Raw genomic sequence first — 16,143 nt, 5'->3', positions numbered from 1 at the left:
TACAGAAATAAGCAGCAGAAGAGTGAGCAGTCAACCTGACGCATTTTTAGTAACTTTGGCTAGAAACATGCCAGTCCTTGCCCCCTGCCAACTCCCGTCATTTGTAAATTGCTTATTCCCCTAATTGCTTGTTTTATTTAGGTTCAGGCATTTGAACACAGGAGGGTCCGGGACATGCTGGCTGAGCTGTGTTACCTGCTCATGTTTGTGTGTGTCTGCACCCCTCCCCGCCTCGCCACACATCAGTTCTTGTTATTATTCACGCTTCTCTTTACAAAGGTACAAGATATGTATCTTGGCACCTTTATAAGAGAGAGTACGGTAGTTGGTACGGTCCTGTTTTTCGTCTGCATGTCTACTAAAGACAGTATCAGGGCTGCTGTAGGGACACATTTGTGGTGTGCATGTATTAGGTGCCTTACGGGTGCTCCCTGCTCAGCAGTTTCTGGCCCCTCTCTGGGGACTTGCCACATACTACACAATCCTTGCAGTAGACTTGCCGCAGTGGCCGTTAGAGAGCATGCTAGCTCAGGGTGTGCTGCTCCGGCAATGGCTTCCCGCTGCTTCCCAGGTCTCTCTGAGATGTGTGCCGAAAGCTGCCTGCTCCTCTCTCGGCTCCGCTCAGCAGGGCCACCTGTATAAATGCAGGGAAGTCTCGATACCTCTGGTCACCCTGCGCACCGTCTGGATCCGGCCTCCTTCCAGCGCCACATACAGGGCAAGTGTGATCTGCGACACCACACACAGATAGCCCTGGCTTCTTGTTCTATATCTCTTCTGCCTCGTCACTAATGCCTTCTATTCTCTCTTCTCCCTCTCTCCTCGCCAGTGTTTTAGCTAATTTTTAGGTCGAGCCTGTAGCAACGCTCATGCAAAAAAAGCATTTGCAATGCAATAGCTATTGCTATTGGTGTTGCATTATTATGAGCAATGTCAAGATCTCAAACTTTAATAATGCGAGACCTATTGCATTGCAAATGCTTGTTTTTGAAGAATGCTGTTTACATGTATGTTTCAGCACCCGTTGGCTCTGTGCACCGCCCTGATTGCCTCTTTCCTACACACAGTTTCCTTCTCACTCAATGCTGCTTCCACCCATGTCCACTATCGACAAGATTCCCACGGAGCCAGCAGGGCAGATTAATAAAATGTTCCCGCCTGTAAAAGTGCTGGACAGCTATGGTTTAACAAGCATTTGCAATGCAATGGGTCTCGCATTTGTGGAAGTTTGAATTTTTGGCGTTGTAAATGATTTAGTTTTTTTATTTATGTTTAGTTGTTTGGAGTGGAGTGGATGGATGTTGTTTGAAGTGGAATTATGTGGTTTGAATTGGAATTATTAGTTGTTGAATTGTGTGAGGTGGAATTCGGTAGTATGTAGTGTATTTGTGTGTTGTAAATATGTGGTATGGTGAATAGATAGGGGTGAGAGCTGTATAAAATACATAGGGGCATATCAACAACAACCGGCGATAATTATCTCTAAGCGCACTTAGCGCTAGGATAATTATCGCCGGCTAGCATGAATTTTTATCGCTGAGATAGCGTGCTATTAGCAACGCTTATCTCAATAGCGATAAAAATCCTCACGCTAACAGGCTAACATGAGATTATCGCTGGAAACCCAGCGATAATCTCACGTTAGCTTGTTGATAGGGACAGACAAACTTAGCCATGATATCCTCCTTCCGTAGGATATCATGGCTAAGTCAGAAAAATACCAGACGTAAAAAAGCAGTGTTAACCGCGGTTAGCGCTGCTTTTTTTGTCTTTAACAGGGTTAGCGACATTCTTGATAATAGGAGAAATGTCGCTTAGCGACATTTCTCCTATTATTTTACTCTGGAACGCCCCCTTTGCATCTCATTAGAGATGCAAGGGGAAGCGTAGAGAGGGTGCTAACATGCAAATTTGCATGTTAGCACCCTGTTGTTGATAGGGCGCTAGTTTTATCTCTGCTTTTTTGGCTTTTAAAGCCAAAAAAGCAGAGATAAAGCCCTTGTTGATATGCCCCATAGAAAGTAAGAATGAGAGGGATAGGTAGTTTGTGTATGAAGAGGTTTAGCAAAGGAAGAAAATGAAAGGAGACAAAAGAAGGAATTGGTGAAAGAGAAGGACAGGGAGTATGTGGAGAAGAAGAGTGGGGTTGAGGTGATGTAAGTAATGAAGAGAAGGGAAGGAGGTAAGGAAAAGTGAAAGGAGTGAAGGAAGAGAAGGAGCGAGGAATGAAGCGACTGTAAGCAAGTAATATCTGATGAAAAGGTAGGACATAATGTGTTAGAGCGTGGATGGAATGGAGAAGAATGAGAGAGAAAAGAGGACTAGAAGATAGTATCATAGAAAGGCAGGAAAGGAGTGGAGTGGAGTGGAGTGGAGTGGAGTGGAGTGGAGTGGAGTGGAGTGGAGGCAGAAGGATGCCAGTAATGCTGTACGAGTATTGTGCTTCATACTTTGATTTTTGTTTTTAGGCTGACATATCGGTTCTCCTGTTCTAAATCTTACTTTCACAGAATTTAAGCCCAATTGTAATTATATGCCATGTCTAATCCCTGTTTCTGAATTTCTTTTTGAGGTCAGAGCCACAACATATAAACCAGCAGACATAGTGGAACTATAGAAACTGCATAAGAGACAAAGATATTGACAGAAAAATATCCCTAGAAATTAGGTTCTCATCCACAATTTAATTTAGCATTTAATGTATGTCCTATGTTTTCTACACTTAGAAGTGACAGCTGAAAATTTAGGAAGCGAGCAGCGATGCTGTGGCCAGGCGTCATGTTAAATTTGCAGTGGCTCGAGGAAAATTCCTTTACTAGCTAATTAACAGCTGTGTTGGATTATGGGTATTTTGTGACACTCATTTAGGGTTAATGTCTACAAGCACTGCTCACTTCAATGACACATAGGTGCAGTGGAGGAGTGCATAACAGGTGGTGCAGTGACAGGGCTGCAGTATTTGAAATGGCGAGTGCCCCAGAGTTGGTATTTACATTACGTATGAGTAGAGCCACTGAAAATATGCGTTAAGGGACGACCAAATTATGCGTTGGGTCTAACTAAATTAGGCACAAAGAAAAGGCAAATTCTGCAGCATAATGCAGCACATTTTGTGTTAGTATTGGCGATTTTACAGGTTCACATTACCTCATTTTGAGCAACGAGTTGAAGCATGCCTCGGGGCGCCAACAGCTCTTGAGATCAGCCGGAACCAATGACTGCATCTTGACGAGGCCGGATTATTTCTGACCTTTTGCCTGGTTCAGAGAAAGAGCTGAAATCAGTCCAGGGGAGAGGGGTGGGCTACTGCCTGCGATTGTGATTGGAGACCATAGAATGCAATGCAGGAAGTGGTTACCATGGCATTTGATAAGGTGCTATGGTGAGATGGCACAATGGGGCGTGGGGCAGGGGTAGAGGTGCAGAGGGCATTAGGTGGTAGAAGCGAATATCGAGGAGTGACCGCCCTAGGATAGTGATGTTGTAGATGTGTGGTAGATGTAGTGCTTTTATTGCTGAAGCACTAAGCATGGCGCTCCCCCGACAGAACATGGTGTGCGTGTGTGGGTCTGAACGCTAGGTTGCATAAGACACGGAGATAAGGGGCAACGTGCACGGGTGCGGGTGTCATGCACCAGGAGGCAGTACAGACTTTGTACTATGATAGGCCCCAGCATACCCCTGCGCTGCTGATAGGTTTTCAGGGCGTGTAGTGTAAGTAGGGAGGTGAGGGCCTGCCGGTCGTCTCCTGTGGCCTCCCCTCTTCTCACTGCTCCTCACCCTCACTACTAAGCACAAGACGGAGCCTCAGGCGGCAACATTCGAGAGGTCCTGGACTTTAATGGAGTAACTGGAGCATAATTGAAAGAAGAACTTGTACCCTCTTTGCCATATAAGATCTGCTAGACAAGAGGCAATAATGTATTAGTAAATCTTTGGTATTAGCAATGCTGCGAGATTTATAGGTGCAAGCAAGAGGTGCCCCCTCCTTTTGGGGTGCAAAAGGGGAGCAATTGTCGGGCCACGGGGGGCCCTGGTGCTTCTGCACCTGCTGCACTAAGGCGACAGTGGTCCCTGTGGAGCCGGATCTACGGATTGCCTTAGGGAGTAGAGCACCAGGGGTCCAATGACATTTGGAAGGTAGGAGAGGGTCTCTCCTTTCTCTGGTTCATTATTTCCCAGGATGCAAAGGTAGCTCGTAGTGAAAGGTTTTGGGCTTCATGCTGCTTAGCCGGCGTTTTTCTATGGGGAGAGTGTTTCCTGAAAGGGGGGTGGCTTGGACAGAAAGGCATACATGGATGCATCAAATGTTTTTTTTAAGTCCCTTAATTTAGCTGGGTTTTGTGGTGCCTTTCACAGTATTTTTAGGTGTCGTTCTATGGGCCGCGTTTCTTTTAGGTATCACAGCGATTTACACCAGCACAAGTTGCGTTACAGACTGATAGATTCTTTTCTTTAGACGCAGGGACAGAGCCTGGCTTAAAGTACTAGGGCGGCCGACATTGGAGCTGAGGAACCAGGTTCCAGCCTGACGGAGGCTCAAGCATCCTCTGATTCGGGGCAAATCCCTTCATTTCCCCGTGCCGAAAATGAATGTGTTCATCTGTAATGCAAATGGTGCCCATGTAAAGCGTTCCGATACCTTCCAGTCTAGTTCACGGTTAAAATATATATATATATATATATATATGTTCCACACGCACACCTTCGTAGTTCCGAAAGAAATTCCAGGACTCTCAGGATTCGTTAGAAAAGGATTTATTGGGCTGTGTCACGCCTCACCAACGCGTTTCGCTTGATAGCTTTTTCACGGTATGGCGGCAGTCTCATTTTCCCTGTTTACATACTGCCTCAAAAGGCTGACATAAAAGTAGGACTGAATTAATACAATGTTATTATGTTATAAATACAAGCGCCATCTTGGCATGTTGTTAACAGAAGCGAAGTTAATGCGCATTCTCAGAGATACAACAGCATAACATGGGTCATGAATAAAATATTAAGACCTAGTTACAAAAACAAAACAATATCGCAACATTTTATGTTGGCAATGTAATATATTCATCGTGAATTCGGAAAATTGAGTTCAATGTCAATCGCTAATTGTCAATAAAGCATTATTGACAATTTGAATTTCGTGCCCAAGTGGGCTTTAGTTACACTGAATCACAATGCCAGAGAAGGAATTCAGTCTGATGCGACTGATCACGTTTTAAAATAAAGTTGTCTCAAACTTTTGCAATTAATCACGTAATTAAGTTATGTACACGATTAAACCACCTATTTCGTGAGTGGTACTCATATTAAATCTTTTCACAACTGCGCATGAAAAACGATATCCTTCTATAATCAACACAAAAATATCAACTCAAGGAACTTTAAACCACAATAAGTTTACGTTTCACTTGATCTTGGTGTTGACTTAAGGCACAAGTGTTATGTTCTTTCGGTGCTGTTACTAACCTACATCATTCAGTCTCGCCCAAGTGGGCCAAAATGACATTGGGCTCATTATCTATGCAAACTGATGTCAGTAATCAATTGCTGTTGAAATCTCTTAAACAATTCATCTTTTACATTTTAACATTGTCCTACATTATGGGAAATAGAGGCATCCACCTCAATAAAAATTCATTTTAACTGCACAGGCTAAGATCCCTTATCCTAAAGTAGTTCTAAATAAATCAAAAAACACAATACAAAAATATATGTGTTAATAGCAAGATAACATCTAAATAAGCAGAAAATAGATCAGCACATGATTCTGACAACAATTCCAATTATCATAAGTGTACAGCCATTTCTTCACTCGAATTGAGTCCCTCGGGCATCATAGTGTCAAGATCGATTATGTATCTTGATTCCAGGCGTCTTAAAAGGCGCTGTCTGTCACCTCCTCTGTCTTGCCATACAATTGCATCTATAACGACATAGGATAAAAGTTTTTCATTTTGCCCATGTACATTAAAGAAATGACGGGCTACAGGGTACTGCATATCATGTTTTTTAATCGCGCGTAGATGTTCTAAGACTCGTTTCTTGGCTGGATGTATCGAGCTACCTATATACAATTTACCACATGGGCAAATTAAACAGTACACACAATAATCGGTTTTACAACTGAAATTTCCTCTGATTTCAAAATCTCTCTTGTTGCCTGATACTCTGAGTTTTTTGCAATCTACATTTTGGGTACACGCCTTACATCGTTTACAAGTAACAAAACCACTTGATGTTGATTGGAAACCCGTATTTTTGGCACTGATCATATTATTGCACAATTCATCTTTCAAGGATTGACATCTGCGAAAAGTTATCTGTGGTGAATCATTTAAATATTCACTTAGAGTCAAATCACTTTTTAAGATATGCCAACTTCTCTCAAAAAGCTTCCTGATTTGAAAAGCATTTTTTGAAAAAGTGGTAATAAATCTGACAGAATCTTTAGATTCAGGTAATACAGGTTTAGAGTGTAAGAGATTAGATCTAATTAATGAATCTGCCTTGGTGATCGCTTGTTTGATTATCTTATCAGAGTAACCACGTTGTTTGAATCTTATGCTCATTACAATTTTCTCTTGTTCATATTCTTCAGTGGTACTACAATTGCGCTTTGCTCTGATTAGTTCCCCATAGGGGATACTTCGAATCAGGCTGGATGGATGAGCGCTCTGAGCATTGAGTAAACTGTTTCCGGCTGTTTGCTTTCTATGCAATTTTGTAACCAATGAGTTGTTTAAAACCAAAATCTCCACATCCAAAAATACAATCATAGACTCACTAATTTGGGAGGTAAATTGTAAGTTCTTGTCATTGTTATTGAGAGAGTCAATGAAGGTTAAAACTGACTCCTCATCACCTTTCCAAATTAAAAATATGTCGTCTATGAACCTTGCCCATATAACGATCTTATCTTCCTGAGCTTCCCAATTTTGGGACACCTGCTCCTCCCACCAGCCCATGTACAGATTGGCATAGCTGGGGGCGAAGCAGGTGCCCATTGCGGTGCCTTGGATTTGTTTGTAAATGTTATTGTTAAATAGGAAGTAATTGTTTGTCAAACAATACCTCGTCATTTGCAACAACATTTCAGTGTGGGCTAGTAATGAAATCGGTCTGGCTCTTAAAAAATGTCTAATGGCCTGGATCCCCAGGTCATGTGGTATGCTTGTATACAGACTGGTAACATCCAAGGTTACCAGTAAAAAGTCATCTTCCCATACCACCCCATCAATTAGTGTCAGGAAATGTGTGGTATCCTTGAGGTATGCTGGTAAAGCACTGACAAAGGGTCGTAAATAATGGTCAATGAACTTAGATGTTGCTTCAAGTTGAGAGCCCATAGAAGACACTATGGGTCTCCCTGGAGGTTTCTTCGGATTTTTATGCAACTTGGGGAGCAAGTACAATACTGGAAGTTTAGGGTGTTTACAATAGAGACTACGAAATTCATCCCATTCAATTAAACCTGCATCATTCCAATTAACCAACATTTCATTATATTTGGTATATGAAGCTGACACTTCCGAATGATTGCTGATCATGTAACAGGTATTATCATCAAGTTGTCTTTGCCCTTCCTTCAAGTAATCAACTTTGCTCCACACCACCACATTGCCCCCCTTATCACGATTCCTGATAACAATAGAATTGTCATTTCGTAATTCCTCAATAGCTTTGTATTGTTTAGGGCTCAAATTACCTTTAGAGTTATTTCCTAACTTGAATCTCATTTTTTTGAGTTCCTTAGTGATGGTTCTATCAAACACCTCGATTGCATCACAATGTATAGATGGTATGAAGGTTGATTTAGGTTTAAATTTACTTGGTTCAGCATGGTCCACCACTGTGCCAAGTGCTTCCAAATTCCTTACTGGATCTTCATCATAAGGAATATTGGTATCTAACTGTGCCAAAGTATGTAAATTTTCAATATCCGAAATACACAGTGATCCCGGGTCTCGTGGGTTAATGTTAGGCTTAGTGGTTGCTTGAGCGTGAAACCATTTTTTTAATTTAAGTTTTCTCAGAAAACAAAAAACATCAATGCGAGTCTGAACGTAATCCAGGCGTCTAGATGGGCAAAAAGATAGGCCTAAGGAGAGTAAATTAGTATCAAGAACTGATAACTTACGATCCGATAGGTTCACCACATTCATTTGGCACCCCTCCTGGCTCGTGTTGACAATGATGTTGTTTTGTTTAGTTCTCCTCTTTCTTCTCCTTGACCGGGCTTTCTTGTTCCTGCGGTTCCGCCGCGCCCTCTGGTTCTCCCTCGAGCGCCACTTCCTCGGCCCCGCCGAAAATCCTGTTCACCTTGTGCTGCATTCATTTTGGCTCTTGTCATCATTTGGAATTGTTTTAGAAAGTTGTTCTTCCCCAGGTCGCTATCTTGTATGCTCCGTGCTAGAGTTTCTCCTGAGATTTCAGAGACATTGCTATCCGATACATCACTCTCCTCAGTGAGTTCTTCCCTTGCTGGTTTTTGAGGAAGTTGATTTGATTTTGATGATGATTCATTGAAGAGGTGGTCATATTTTTTATGGAATGTTAAAGTTCTACCTGCCTGGTAGTCTTTATAGTCTCTGATAAACTTTCTTTGTTTTTTGCAGGTAATTTCGTCTTCCAATTTGATGAGCTTTATTTGAACCTTGGCCATAAATCCATCGAATGCTTCCTTAGAGATCAACTTTAAAAGTTCTTCATTAATTTTATCAATTTCTTTAAAGATCTCAGCCCGATCTTTTAGGGCATATTTGATAAGAATTCTCATCATTACTGTAGAGCATTCTTTAGAGTTGCCTGCCCATTCTTCAAGCATCTCTGGATCTGGATTCTCGTGCGTGGGGACTGTGTAGATACGAAGTCCTCTAGGAACGCGTCCTACATCGATGTATTTTTGCAGTGATTCAGCCTCCCACCACTTCGACAGTTCTTTTTTATGCAGCTTTTCCAATTTGTCATAAAGAACCTGGATCAGAACTTCCTGATTGATAGCCGTATGTTCCTGGCTCGGTAGATTAACATTTGATGATCCATCTGATATTTGTGTGAAGAATAATCTGTTAGATGTTTCTTTTCGTTTGGCTTCTATTAGGGATGCCATTGCAACAAAGGCGTATGCGACACCTGCTCCAAAAAGTCCTTAATTCGCGTTATCCTGTGCCCGCTGACTAGCTTGTCAGCTTACAGTCAGCAAGGCTCCACTCCGCACGACATGCATCAGCGCGTCCATAGCCACCCAGGTTCCAGTTCGGACGAATCCACCTCCGTGGCGTCGCCCTCCGGTTCCCTTAGTTCGGCTGTAATCAACTTGTTGGAAATCCACACCTCCGATTGTGATAGCGCCGCGTTCACTCCTGTTTTAGATGCATAGATAATGAGCCCAATGTCATTTTGGCCCACTTGGGCGAGACTGAATGATGTAGGTTAGTAACAGCACCGAAAGAACATAACACTTGTGCCTTAAGTCAACACCAAGATCAAGTGAAACGTAAACTTATTGTGGTTTAAAGTTCCTTGAGTTGATATTTTTGTGTTGATTATAGAAGGATATCGTTTTTCATGCGCAGTTGTGAAAAGATTTAATATGAGTACCACTCACGAAATAGGTGGTTTAATCGTATATATAACTTAATTACGTGATTAATTGCAAAAGTTTGAGACAACTTTATTTTAAAACGTGATCAGTCGCATCAGACTGAATTCCTTCTCTGGCATTGTGATTCAGTGTAACTAAAGCCCACTTGGGCACGAAATTCAAATTGTCAATAATGCTTTATTGACAATTAGCGATTGACATTGAACTCAATTTTCCGAATTCACGATGAATATATTACATTGCCAACATAAAATGTTGCGATATTGTTTTGTTTTTGTAACTAGGTCTTAATATTATATACATGACCCATGTTATGCTGTTGTATCTCTGAGAATGCGCATTAACTTCGCTTCTGTTAACAACATGCCAAGATGGCGCTTGTATTTATAACATAATAACATTGTATTAATTCAGTCCTACTTTTATGTCAGCCTTTTGAGGCAGTATGTAAACAGGGAAAATGAGACTGCCGCCATACCGTGAAAAAGCTATCAAGCGAAACGCGTTGGTGAGGCGTGACACAGCCCAATAAATCCTTTTCTAACGAATCCTGAGAGTCCTGGAATTTCTTTCGGAACTACGAAGGTGTGCGTGTGGAATATAAGGGAAACGGAGCCCATCCGGGACCGCCACGTGAGAAGCTCCAGACTTCCGTATCTTAGCGTTCGGATATATATATGTGTGTGTGTGTGTGTGTGTGTATATATATATTCACTGAAAAAACCATAGGTTTCACACACGTTATAGTTACGAATCAGCATTTAAAAAACCTTGCAAATTCACTTAAAAAACCATAGGTTTCACACATGTTATAGTTAGCTGGACATTTCACTCGTAAAAAACCAATGAAATTTCCCCGTTATAGTTAGTGCAGGCAACTATAACTCACGCGACCGCAATCCTCTGCTGATGACGTCAGATATTACATCACTGTATTTAGACACTTATTTACCCATGTCTTCTTCCATTAATCTTTAGCTATACATATATTACAAATATTTATTTTTCAGAAAGACACATACGTCATCAGTGATGTAATATCTGACGTCATCAGCAGAGGATTGCGATTTTTAATAAATTAATATTTTTTTTTTTTCTCCCTTGGGGGTCCTTCTGTGACCCCCTGAGCAAGGCTAGGGGGTCAGGAACTGTCCACTCTGCCCCCTTTTCACGTTCTCCACCTTTGTTTTTCACCCCCTCAGACTGCGAGATACAAAATGGCGGCCGACACTTCCTGGTTTCGACTGATTCGAATGTTTACCGACATCTAACAACCAATCAGAATTGCGCTCGCGCACGGCAGGGTGCGCGCACTGTGCACGCACGGTGCGCGCGTGTAGATATTGATATGCTTTTAAATGCTATTTTCTCAGGAAATACTGAACAGATTTACACCAGACCTGCAAAAGGCACTTCCTTGACCTTATGGCTACCTCTCTGCCAAATTTCAAGTAATTCTGTTCAGCCGTTCGGGCTGTAGCTGTGTCTAAAGGTCCTATGGAAAAATGCATGGGGAAAATGCGTTTTGGGACCCCCCTTTTTTCTCGTCCCCCACTTTACGAATCACCCCGAGACTTTCAGGGTAGGAGCTGAGCGGAGCGCCCCATTAGTTTTGAAAATTTCGCAAGGATTCGTCAACCGGTGCCAAAGTTATTCAAAATAGAATTTTGAGATTTCCTATGGAAACTAGGTTGTAACTATAACTATCTACTGGCGACCGCCAGTAGATAATATATTATCTACTGGCGGTCGCCAGTAGATAGTTATAGTTAGGACCGTGTTTCCATAGGAAATCTGCAACATTCTATTTGGAATAACTTTGGCGCCGGTTGACGAATCCTCGCGAAATTTTCAAAATAGGTGGGGCGCTCCGCTCCGCTCCTACCCTGAAAGTCTCGGGGGGATTCGTCAAGCGGGGGCTGAGAAAAAAGGGGGGTCCCAAAACGCGTTTTCCCCATGCGTTTTCCCATAGGACCTTTAGTCCGAGCTACAGCCCGAACGGCTGAACAGAATTACTTGAAATTTGGCAGAGAGGTAGTCCTCAGGTCAGAGATGTGCCTTTTGCAGGTCTGGTGTAAGTCTGTTCAGTAGGCCCTGAGAAAATAGCATTTAAATCAATATATATATCTGTAAGCGCGCTCCGTGCGCTCACGGTAAGCTTACGGTAAGCCGTGCGCGAGCTCAATTCTGATTGGTGGTTACATGACTGTAAACATTCGAATCGGTCGAAATCAGAAAGTGTCGACCGCCATTTTCTGTCTCTCGCACTGAAAAACAAAGGTGGATAACGTGAAAAGGGGGCAACGGAGAGAGTTGCAGACCCCCTAGCGTTTGTCAGGGGGTCCACAAAGGACCAAAAAGTACGAAAAATACATTTAATAATTTTTAAAAAAAATCGCGGAGTGCGCGTACGGTAAGCTTACCGTACGCGCACGGCAAAAAAAAAAAATAAGAAAAAAAACCGAAATAACAATCACATTTATTAAATAAATTGAAGGACCCGCAAGGGAAAAAAAAAATTGTTACTGTGTAAAAAAAGGCGAGGCGCGCACGGTATGAACTGCGCAACGTGGGCGCTCGGTGCGCGAAGCGCACCAAGTGCCCACAGCGCGCGCAAGGTGCACGAAGCGCACCGTGCGCGCAGGGTGTGCGCTCTGTGAAAAACCAGAAAAAAAAATAAAAAAAAAATACATAACTTAGCATTTAAAAAACCGTACAAATTCACTGAAAAAAACATAGGTTTCACACACGTTATAGTTAGGAATTAGCATTTAAAAAACCTTGCAAATTCACTTAAAAAACCATAGGTTTCACACATGTTATAGTTAGCTGTACATTTCAATCGTAAAAAACCAATGAAATTCCACGTTATAGTTAGATCAGGTAACTATAACTTGCGCGACCGCAATCCACAATGTGTCATTTCAGATGTCATCATTGATGTGATGAGTGATGTCACTGACCATGTCATGAGTGATGTAATATGTGACGTCATCAGCAGTTTATTGTGGGCGCGCAAGTTATAGTTACCTGATCTAACTATAACGTGGAATTTCATTGGTTTTTTACGAGTGAAATGTACAGCTAACTATAACATGTGTGAAACCTATGGTTTTTTAAGTGAATCTATATATATATATATATATATATATATATATATATATATATAGCTTTGCCTAGAATCACAGGATGTTTTAGCCTGCCGCCAGACTCGAACCTGGTTCCCCAGCTCGGAGGTCGGCCGCTTTAGCCATTAAGCCACACCCTCTAAGATCAGCCGTGTGTCTGGAATGTCGGTGGCCTTCAATGTACAGAAAGACAATTGTAACTTTCAAGTTAAAAGAGCAGATAATGGTGTAAATTAGCTAACAATAGCATGTGCCGTTCACACACACTGACTCTTGCCTGACTGCAGCCGAGACGCGCAGATGTGACGCTGAAGTAGTCTCAATGAGTACGATGAGTTTGAGGTGCACAATCACAACGCACAGGGGTTGTGTGTGCGTTTGATGTAGTCTGTGGGTGTTAGGATGCTCGCTCATGACGCACAGATGTGGGGTGTCGCACTCACTGTACGCAGATGTGGGTGGACTATTTGTATTGTTCCCATGTTAGATGCATGCTTGGGGCAAGCAAAGCAAAATGAATCAGCACGCAAGGGCAGTCCATCTCCCCGGAGCCAGATGGCTAAGTGTCGAAACGGAGACCAGAGAGAGAGAGTTCCGCGGGCTCCAGCAGGGAACATTCCAGATGGTTCTTAATGTCAAAGTGCCTCAACCTGGGAGCTTAAGTCCCCCACAGCTCCGATCTCACCAGTAGGCTCATGCCATTTTGTTTATAAACTTCCCTTTCCTGGCATCCTTCAACTGAAATGAAGACAGAAACACACTAACAGTTAACCCAAATATGGTAGCAGCTTATAAGCCTGAGAGCTCAGCAATCTTACAAGAGGTGGACAGAAATAATAAGCAGCCTTGCTTCACAGGGCGCAATCTCTGTGACAGCACAAACTTTATGAGCGACCGGGCCTCTTCTTGCGCCAGTTTTCATATTGCATCTTCACAATAAACCTAACAAGCTATGGAATGCAAATGTTGCTTTGAAAGGCTGTGCACTTCAGCTGGCACTCGGTGCGTTAGCATCAGTGATGGTGAAAAACAATTTAAATTTGTTCTTTTGTCCAAGTACCTCTCACTGTAAATCAGTGACTGAGGAAATGCAGGAGTCTCTAACTGACAGTGTTTTGTGAGTGCGATTACTATAACTTTGTATGTGCATGAGTACAGATGTATGTACACACACACACACACGTGCACAAACACCCTTCACGAATGCCCATTATAGGGGGTTCCAAGAATTATATTTGTGGCCAGTTGCATCTCCTTCCCCTGTCCCCAAGCCCTTAGAAATCACTTCTAGAGATACCGCTGTGGCTGTAAACATCTGCGCTGTTTCAGGTCCACATCCCCCTGAAGTCTACTCTGACTTTCATCCTTCGGAGGTCGATAAAACGAGTGCTCTGTCTTTCATGCGAGCGTAGCTCTGCAGCACCGTTTGTAAAGCGCCTAGGCACTTTGGAAAGAGTGTGCCCAGAGCAGTGGCACCCAGCTGAGAACAGATGTGAATGCTTGGAGCAGTGAATTGGTAGCTGTATGCCTGAGAGGGAGGAGGATGTCTTCTCTCAGGAGTTCACCGATATTTAACCACAAGGGCAGGCGCCCACTTTGGGACAGAGTGCTGCGCTCACAAGCACATGCCTCTTTACTTAAAAATGCACGGCATGCAGGGGAACGTGTGGCAAAAACAGTTTACAAAGACTAAAATATATATTTTTTTTATATATATAATTTCTTTATTCGGCTTTACACATTGGAAAACCATAAAAGCAACATTTTTCTACAACGCTCCCGGTGATTCAGGACGCTACGCTGCTTTTGGGGTCCTCAGACCTACAAACCCACGGGACTGCGAGGACCACGGAGCATTGCGCTCCGCTAACTGTGCTCACCTGTTCCTCTTCCCGATGGTCTCTCCTCAACGCCACGCCTCGCGGCCCCCGCTGCGCGGGCGCCGCTCGTAGGCTTCAGCATTTAAAATCTTGGCTGGTGCACTTCAGGCTGGGTTTCTACAACGCTCCCGGTGATTCAGGACGCTACGCTGCTTTTGGGGGCCTCAGACCTACAAACCCACGGGACTGCGAGGACCACGGAGCATTGCCAAGGGCGGGCCCGTTGTATCCCGTTCAAGCCCACAAGAGTCCGGACCGGGCCACCTCTCTTTCATCCACGGACTTGTGTGTAGGTTCTAACTGGGCTCATTATTCACAGTGTTTGCATTGTTTGCTGGGTGACAGGGTTTAGCGGGTACAGCGGGAGCTAGGCATTGCATGATATAGTTGTGGGTGCTTCAACGCTTTTTTTCCCTATATTTCGATTTAAGCGCAATGGCTACCAAAGTGGGCAGGAATCTTGCTCGTAATGACAACCTCACGGGCACTCTAGACAATTTCATTATCAGAGCTAACTCAGTGATAGATCAGGGCATAGTTCTTATGGAACGCAGAGTTTCGCAAGAACTTGCTCAGGCCAGACGTTCTTCTCTGGGTCCTCTAGCCTCTGCTTGTACCCCCCGAGCCATCGAGGGTACTCCCAACTGCCCAGGCGCCAAATCATCCATACTCCCACTGACCCAATTCATAGATGACACACCACAAAGTGACACCACGAGCTGTGATGAATTGCTAACATCACCGAAAGCTAGATCCCCCCCACCGCTGTGTTCAGGCCCTACCCTGCGAAATAAGAAGGATAAAACTCTGATAATGCCTCCGAAAAACAAATCCAAAGCTCCTAGCGGGAAAAGAACCCATCCTGGGGGTACTAAAACTTCAAAGCGTCGGGATAATCTAACCACTGTAGCTCCCACTATGTTAAGTGAAGATTCCGAGTCATGTACCCCGCACCCAGCTGCTCCTACTGTTACGGTTGATGCAAGTGCCTCTCCCAACACTTCGCTTCAAACTGAAGGGGTTGCAACAATGTTGCAACTTAACTCATTGCTGCACACCCTACTTGATCCTATTATTAAAAGGTTAGATAGCATAACAACCCACCTGGCACAGCTTGAGATTCATATCAATGGTGCATTTGGTAACGTCCACAATACCACACATTTGCAATGCTCCTGCCAATGCACCCACAATAGTAGGACGGATGGGATAACACTAGCTGCACCTCCCAATCACCCAAATACTCAGCCACTGTCTAACCACCCTGCAACAGTTCAGGTAGCTCCTGATCTTATTGTCAACCCAGCACCTTTACAACTTGAAGACAGGCTCACTAACACCCAACAACCAGTTCCTAATATTCCAGTATCTGTTCTTGTGGCAAAAGGTAGTGATAGTGGAAGATCGTCAAGGAGGGGAGATCTGGGAGTGGTACTTGGGCCCACTTCGACAATTGATTTACCTCCCGAATCATGCCCCCTTGTGGTCATACTCACAGGCGTTCCTGAAATTAGTGAAGCTACCACAGAAGATT

At 43.4% G+C, this 16,143-nt stretch overlaps 1 protein-coding gene across 1 annotated transcript in view; it reads left to right on the top strand.

The window, feature by feature from the left end:
• Positions 1–16,143, top strand: part of LOC146788894 (receptor activity-modifying protein 1-like) — a 76,518-nt gene that overhangs the window by 5,271 nt on the left and 55,104 nt on the right. The window lies entirely within an intron of this gene.

This window comes from Triturus cristatus, chromosome 10, assembly GCF_964204655.1.
Source record: "Triturus cristatus chromosome 10, aTriCri1.1, whole genome shotgun sequence".
In the NCBI taxonomy this organism is placed as follows: domain Eukaryota; kingdom Metazoa; phylum Chordata; class Amphibia; order Caudata; family Salamandridae; genus Triturus; species Triturus cristatus.
This window is presented reverse-complemented; position numbering and strand designations above follow the sequence as displayed.